The sequence below is a fragment of the Nicotiana tabacum genome, chromosome 16 (genome assembly GCF_000715075.1).
Source record: "Nicotiana tabacum cultivar K326 chromosome 16, ASM71507v2, whole genome shotgun sequence".
Lineage (NCBI taxonomy): Eukaryota > Viridiplantae > Streptophyta > Magnoliopsida > Solanales > Solanaceae > Nicotiana > Nicotiana tabacum.
In genome coordinates, this window is record NC_134095.1 from 106,510,751 (window position 1) to 106,519,451 (window position 8,701).

The 8,701-nt window shown below is 33.2% G+C and overlaps 1 long non-coding RNA gene across 11 annotated transcripts; it reads left to right on the top strand.

Annotated features, from left to right (window-relative positions):
* Positions 1-441: 441 nt before the first annotated feature.
* On the top strand, positions 442-4,313 carry LOC107829531 (uncharacterized). Of its 11 annotated transcripts, none has more exons than XR_012700215.1 (4): positions 442-565; positions 690-2,526; positions 2,741-2,822; positions 4,071-4,313. It is a non-coding gene; the product is annotated as an uncharacterized LOC107829531 (long non-coding RNA). The 11 variants fall into 11 exon arrangements; XR_012700212.1 differs by having other exon boundaries at positions 690-2,522; XR_012700216.1 differs by having other exon boundaries at positions 690-2,307; positions 2,438-2,526; positions 2,741-4,313.
* Positions 4,314-8,701: the final 4,388 nt, after the last annotated feature.

Here is an 8,701-nt window from a genome sequence, read left to right on the forward strand (position 1 = left end):
AAGTGGCCAGAAAATCATTACGCGCCTAATAATTAATAACACAAAATACGTAAAACATATATGAAAAAATGACTGCCAAAGAAATAATCATCTGACTCTCAACATCCAAACGTGTCACCTAAATTGGGACAGAAGGAGTAACAATTTTACAATCAAGGTAATATAGCTATTTGGATAATAAATGAATCACTTTAATGAGTTTTTGTGAGTTTGTTCTATATCTTCATTTATATTGTATTTTTTTTCCATATCAATTATGTTTATATAATTATGCTTTAGTAGTAAGTCGGTTCTATTTTATTCCAAATTTTAAAATTTAAATAGTAAAAAGGAAAGAAATAAAAGAGAAAAATAGAGAAAATAAGATGTTAAAGGACAATATCGGCCTCCAATCTTCTTAAGTTTTAATCTGCACATTAAGGGGTAATTTGGATATTAGACCCAAAATTGTAGAACCGGGTAAAATTCCCTCTTTTTTCCCCCTCTTTCTAAGAGTACAGTTAATTCCCTCTCTTCAACTCAAAAATTAGCAGGGCTCGATTCCCTCTCTTCCCCGGCAACAAAGGTTCCTACTTTATCAAACTCTTTCTTGTTTTCCTTTTCTCTATATCGTCTTGTTTACTTTCTGATGTAGAAGTTCGTACCTGAAATTGTTTTTGATATGCTCTCGGATATATGTATTACTACAGTTATTGGGGTTGCACTTTGGTTCAATTGTTGTGTGGCTTCCAGGGGCGAAGCTACTTTGGTTGAAGGGTGGTCAACTGACCACCTTAGCCGAAAAATTATACTACATATAAGGTAAAATATTACTTGTTATTGATAAAAAACAGACTTTGAACACCTTGCATAGCCCGCTGGCAAATGATGTTCAAAATTTGAACACTCTTATTCAATTTCCTGGCTTCGCCACTGGTGGCTTCCTTTGTTTTGTAAGGTCCAAGCGCAAATTTATCTTTTTAAGAGTAATTTTATAGTGGGAATGAGTGTGTGCTTTTGAAAAGGAAGGTCTCTAGTATGAAATCGTATATTTGTTTTAGGTGGTATTTGAGATATCTTTCATCATTTACAGTTGATTAAGGTTTTCTGTATTTTGGCTATGAATGGATTATGTGCTTAGGATCGGGAAGGACAACGAACAATGAAATGGACTTTTTCTTTGTCCAACAAGTTTAATAACCAATGAATTTCTATTCTGATTTTTTGAATTATATGGAAGTTGGTCCAGTTTGGGGAGTGATGGTCTGACGTCTAGGAACTGGCTTTTTATTTTCCTTCTTGTGATAATTAAGGGGTCTTTTGTTTTCAAGTACTATAAAGAAGCCTCCTCATAATGTAATACTCTAGTTAATATTTAATCAAGTAGATCTGGATTAGCTTTTATAGCTTCTTCTTACAGGAGATTAATATGAGCTCCTGATATTAGTTAGTAGTTTTTTATATTAATGAACTGCTATAATCACAATTCACAGGCCAATGTGAGAAATTTGGTAACCGGTGGTTCTGGATTATTGGCCCTCATATTAGTTGACAAACTAATGAAAAAAAAAAAAAGAAGAATGGGGTACAGGCTTCTAAGCTTTATTTTTTATTGTATATTTGAAACTACTGCATCTTTATGTATAGGTGGTTAGAAACATGAATATAATTACGTGAACTTTTGCACTATGCTCAGGTGATTGTTGTAGATAATTTCTCTATTGAACCAAAGATTTGAGCTAATTTACCATGGTAAAGCACTCCTTATAGATTTGAGCTAATTTGCCATGGTAAAGCACTCCTAGAGATTAAACTTTACCAAGCAATTCCGGTTTTACTTTTTAGAGCCTTATCTATGGCATAAACATGTCTTATCAATGTTAAAGCTTTTTCAATGACTAGCCAGAGCAAGTGCTATAGATCATATTACCAATATCTTTGTCATATCCTCATTTCACTTTTCATAATGCATGATATGTTTGGGTGCAAATAAGCATGATGAAGAGAATTATTTCACTAGTGAATATGTGTGCAAGAATTTGAGGATTGATGTTCATCTCAAAAATAAAATAAAATTGAGGATTGATGTGGTAGTGTGATGGTATTGAGTGGTAAGTTATGCTTCTTAGCTCATTTCGTGGCCAAATATTCTTTTCAGAGAAAGTTTATTTTTTATATATTGCAAACTTATTGAATTATAGGAAGATACAACAATTGGAAGAATATTTGTAGCATTGAACACCAGTTAAAGTGAAACAATGAAATGGTAGCCTTGGGATCAATTAGCATAGTTGGCTCAATGACATCTTCCTACGTATATGGCTACAGGTAGATGGAAACTTGATATACAAGTCTAAACTCACAACTTACATAAACCTATGGTGATCATTTTAATTTATTGATTGCATATGAAATTTTCTTATTCTTAAGATGGATTGTTTACTGAAATATTCCACAGCATCCAGAAACCACAAAGGTCCCTGGCACTCTTGTGGTGATAGTTCGATCTGCTGCCTATTTTTCCAACTCCAATCATATGAAAGGCAGGTACTAATTATTTAATTAGCTTAGCAATATCGGTTAGAAGGATACTGAGATGGTTAACTGATGAAGAGACAACCAAAAGAAACTAATCAAACAAAAATTCCACAATTAATGTTGAGATGTCACGTATGTTACCTCCTTCATTTTCAAACCTTTCACTTCTTTCCTTTAGGTTACATTAAGTAACTACGAGTATTTGTTTCATATTCTTTTGCAGTTGTTACAGATACAAATGCTAGTGGAATTCGTGCCTTAGAAAATTTGATTAAGTCCCTCAAAAAATGAGATGGAGTAAGCTGGTAGTATACAAATTTTATTTTTTCGCTTCAAGTTTTGACACTTTTTTTGCTTCTTTTGCTTGTAGTTAGCTCCAAAGATTTTTGACACTGGCTTGATTTTATTATTAGTTTATCATTCCTATTTTATTAGTTCATTTCTTCTACTTCAGTGTTCCAGAGCTATTAGCGTTCAACTTTAGTTAGGGGTGGGCATCGGTTGGTTCGGTTCGGTTTTGAACATTATCGGTTTTGTCTATCGGTTATCGGTTTACAAATATCATAACCTGATAACCAAACCGATAAGATATTGGTTATCGGTTATCGGTTAATCGGTTATATATCGTTATCGGTTCGGTTATCGGTTTACCTGATAAGATAAAACAACTAAAAAAATTTGCAATATATAAAACAAAGAAATCAAACTGCCAGAACGTGTAAACTGCCAACTTTTATTGTTTCTTAACAAAAGCACGCTCCGACTTCTGTGCAGTATCTACTGATGTCTGGCGGAGAACTGGTGGTGAGTCTTGCATCTTGACTCTTGGGGGCTGCGACGGAAACAAGAATGAGAACTGAGAGACAAACGACTGAAGACTGAAGAGTGAAGAGGGAATTAGGAAAATAAATAACCCTAGTATATACTTAAGGGTAAATTAGTAAATTACATCATTCTTATTGGGTTATCGGTTTTTACCCAATAACAAAAATGCAAACCGAGCCCGAACCGATAACCCAATAAAAAACAAAATTTAACCCGTTACCGAACCGTTAACCCAATAACCCAATACCGATAACCCAATAAAGAATTAACGGTTCGGGTTATCGGTTTTACCCGATATATGCCCACCCCTAACTTTAGTACAAGTTTAACTTCCTTTAATCATTGGACTGGCTGCAACATATTCTTTATTTATTTAATTTTAATGTTGGTAATTCTATAGAGGCTGACTTATAGTTTAATAGTTATGTAAGTGTTCTTTTTCATGAATATATAGCTAGAATTTATGCTGACAAGTAAAATAATTTGTGGAGGTAAGTTTTGTGATGATATACGAGGAAAGCATTTTGTACTTTAGCTCTTATTCATGTGAGAATATCCATCAACTTCTGTTCATACAATTGTTAGACAGAGTAACAAATTTATTTGTTCGAAGATTTGGAGCTTTCGTTTATTTATGTAACCAGATTGTCCAGTAACTATTAATGCCATTGTTAGACTATGCTAGTCGTTTATAAGTTTCATCAAATTTCTTTGTTTCATTATTTCAGCATAGTAATGTGAAGACCAAGTCTGCTTCACCTGTGGATGTAAAGAGTATCATCAAGTGACAGCAATACAAATCATCAAGCAAGTACTTTGCACTTTGTATTTTTGGTTGTTGAGGAACTACTCTAGATTGTCTAATATTTAACTTATCATTAATTTGTTTGTATGGCTTTAGTTTGATATGAATTCGAATTCGTAATGTTTGTTACACTAGATATTTCTAAAGGAATTTGATTTATGTTGTATGAGTTATTTAGTAATATTATAATTGAATTCTAGAATTAAAATTTTTAAATAGGTATTTTAGCATTTAAAACTATCACTATTAAATATTTTTTTTAACCATGAATTCAAATTGTGGGGGTTATAAATCGCCACAAATATTTTTTTTAAAAGACTGATATCATATTTGTAGGGGTTACAAACTGCCCTTACTTGCCTAGAGAAACCGCCACAAATTGAAAATTTATTTTGTGGCGGTCGTCGTGGAGGTTTTAAAAAACTGTCGCAGAAATGCTCGTGGCGAACATAACTGTGGCATTTTTTTAAACCGCCACAAATAATTTTGTGGAGGTCCAAAACCACCACAAATCTACCAAAAAACCCCCCGCAAAATGAGATTTTTTTTTTGTAGAGATATAGATTGCTTATTTTCTTGTGTTTAATGTTATTATATGAATAAAATTGGAATCTCTAACATATCGAATTGGTTAGATAAGACACACTTAATTAAATTAATTATTTTTAAAAATTTTCAAGAAAAAAGAAATAAGATATATGCACATTTATATCAAAAAATATTATGTATAAAAATATATGTCCACAATTTCACTTATATAAGTAGTAAAAATATAGTCACATATTTATAAAATAAAGATGGAGTTCCAAAAATTATGTCAAAGTTTGGAATTAAAGGAACACTTATTCCTTTTTTAAAAATAAAAATAAAAAACCCCAAATGTACGGTAAATTGACAAATCAACGGCTCAAAAGGAATTTTCTTTATAAATATTTAAGTACATTAAAAATATACAATTGAACTTTTAGCTATTTATAGTGTTCATATAGTAAGATATTAATTTTATTATTAATATGAGAGTTTTTTATAATCGCGCGGAGCGCAGATATTTTCCCCAGTTGAAAAATAAGAGACAGACCAAAATGAGGCCCTTTTATTTATATTTTCTTGGGATTGGAGCGGGGGCTAATTTTTTACAATACAAGAGCAAGATGAATAATTGTATGTGGAGATTTGGTTTTCATTTACCTTTTCAGATTTTTATGCCTACTTCAACGACAGCTATATCCATAGATTGATGAAAATGTCCTTATCAAAAGTTCTTGATCTCTTTATTGGGAATACATCACCATATATTTGACAGAAGACATTATATCAAATTAAATAAGTTTTTCTTTTCTGTTATATGCGACAATAGTTGCTTGTATAGTTTATGGTACTCCCTTTAGGGAAAAAAATAAAATAAAAGAATACACCAAGTGTCTCTAGAAGTGCCTGAGTTTAGGTATACTGTCTAAAACGTATGATTACTTATCAAAATTAAGAGAACAAAAATCTCATGGTCCATCGGGTCCTTATCCCATGTTTTACTACATAATAGAAGGGGAGAAGGAGAATATATACTCAGCTCATTTTATTTTGTATGATAGTATTTAATTAAACACTTAACTAATCTAAGAAAAAAGAAAAAAAAAAACTGAAACTTAAGCTAAAGCTGTATATGACGTCCTACTTAAATATGTGACGCCCACAACATTTTATATCTTATTGAAAGTTGACATATGTCTCTTAGAAGTTCTCATGACAGGCAAAAAAAAAGTAGTTGCTTGTAAAGTTTATAGAACTTCCTTTAAGGAAAATAAACTACATGTCTCTGGATGAGTTTCTGAGATAATTAATGTATACTGTCTCAAGCGTATGATTACATATCAAAATTAATACAACATTAATCTTATGGTCCACCGGTTCTTATCCCATGTTTTACATCATAGTAGAAGGGGAGGGGGAAATTTATGCTCATTTCTTTTTATTTTATAAGACAGCGTTTAATTAGACGTGTAATTTAAGGAAAAACACACATAAGTTAAACAGATATAACAGACGAAAGTATACTTATATTACTTGATGTACAAAATACTATGGCGAGAAAATGGAAATGTCAATTAAAAGTTTTTAAATATAAAAATATGCTAGTTTTTTCAACAAACAAGGAAATATATTATCTTAAATGGAATGCCGAGAGTAGTTTGTATTAAATAAAGGTTTTATGAAATATTTGTTTTTTTTTTCTGAAACCAATTCAAATGGAATGACGAGGGTAGTATGCGTTAAGGATTTATAGAATCTTTGAATATCCTTTCCGTAGAACCAATTCAAAAGCCAAATATATTCTACTTAAAAATGTGACATCCTACATCTTATGAAAGTTGACATATAAGATCTTAGAGGTTCTCATGATGGAGATTGATATGATATTAAAGTAGTAAGGTAAAACATGGGTGTCACTTGCTACAAGTCAAAACTCAAAAGTCGCCTTTTGGAAGTTTCCTCGTGATAGGGAAGATCAGCAATAACAAGGTAGAAAGTAAAACATATAAGTATATCTTAACAGTCAAGGTCTAATATTAAACATTTTAATGCTCAATGAGTCTAGAGAAGCACTTAGCTAGGTGGCTTGAGCATGGGGTTAACTAATACGATATTCTCCCCATTAATACAACATTCCTCTTCTTCTTCTAATGATGATATTAATTCTTGATACACCCATTCTTCCCTACGAAAAATCCAAACAGCTTGCATTCCTCTCTCCCATCTTGATGAATTAATGCCTGCTAACTTGCCCTCAAATTCTACCATCCGGTAATTCTTAGGGATTATTTGGTAAGACGGATAAGGTAGGATAACATCTGGGATTAAATTTATACCAAGTTTGGTTGGCGCTTGGCGGTATAAATTTGAGAGGCTCGAAGTCCCACGGGTATCATATAATTACGTTAGGTACCATATGAATAGGCCCGAGAAAACCCCTGTATAGCTTCTTCGATTTCTCGATAAAGAGCAATATGACCAACAGTGGTTCGAATGTATATAAAAAGGATTTGTTTTTTTAGACTTCTTACTATTAGATAGTGTCCATAAATCTCTTAAAAAGTACCTAAAGATTCATAGTGAACTTCGATGGGAGTTTCTCTTGAAGTAATAACGCGTTGATCTAGTCGCCACCGGAGCCACAAAGGACTATCTAAATTGATTCGTTTCTGCCGATAAGCCCCAATTGCATCATAGGAATTAGAAAAAAACGGTTCTTTCATATACTTATAGTGACTATTGTCACTTCTTTTTTGATTTTGATAGTTTCTGCGATTACATGGATTATATCTATTTACACAAATACCTCGATGATTTCCGCTCGTTAATACATAGAGTCCAATAAGCATATCTTGCGTTGGTACGGAAATGGGATCCCCAATAGCCGGAGACAAAAGATTCATATGAGAAAACATAAGTAAACGGGCCTCTACTTGAGCCTCCAAGGATAAAGGTACATGAACAACCATTTGATCTCCATCAAAATCAGCATTGAATCCCTTGCAAACTAATGGATGTAAACAAATAGCGCGCCTCTCCACTAAAACGGGCTGGAATGCCTGTATGCCTAATTTATGCAAAGTGGGTGCTCTATTCAGCAATACAGGATGTCCCTGCATAACTTCTTGAAGGATTTCCCAAACAATCGGCCCTTTTTCTCGAATTTTACTCTTAGCAACTCCTATGTTCGAAGCAAGATGTTGTCTAATTAGACCACGAATTACAAATGTCTGGAAAAGTTCTATTGCTATTTCACGAGGCAATCCATATTGATGTAATGAAAGTGAAGGACCCATGATAATGACATAACGTCCTGAATAATCGACTCGTTTTCCAAGCAGAGTCTCACGAAATCTTCCCTCTTTGCCTTCAATTACATCAGAAAATGACTTGTAAACTTTTGTATGACCGTCCCTCATTGGTTGTCCCCGGATTCCACTATCAAGAAATGGATCCACGGCTTCTTGTACTAATTTCTCCTGACACATTACTAATTCTCCTAGCGTAGATCTACTTGTTGTTAATAGATCGGTAAGGGTATTGTTCCGATAGATAACTCTTCTATAGAGTTCATTAATATCTGAGCTCATTAGTTTACCCTCATCTATCTGAATGATTGGTCTCAACACAGGAGGAAGAACTGGTAATAGACACAAAACCATCCATTCTGATAAAATGCTTAGCCAATTCCATGTGTCTAACCGATTTTCCCATTCATTCCCTGTGTGCCCTTCTTCCCCCAATTCTTCCCATTCTACCAACGAATTCTCTATAATAATTCGTAAATCTAGATCGGCTAATTGTTCTCGGATAGCACCCATGCCAGTAGAGATTTCTCGATTGCGAAATGTATCGAAACCCTGGGTAGTAAAAACAAGTGGGATGCTGTATTTCCAAGATTGGATTTCATATTCGAATAAACCTCGTAATCGTAAGAAAGTGGGCTTTTTAGTTATGGGCCTAGAAAAAGAAAAATTGGGATAGGATTCTATAGGATCTCCCCCCCTTCAAAATCGGACGTGAAAG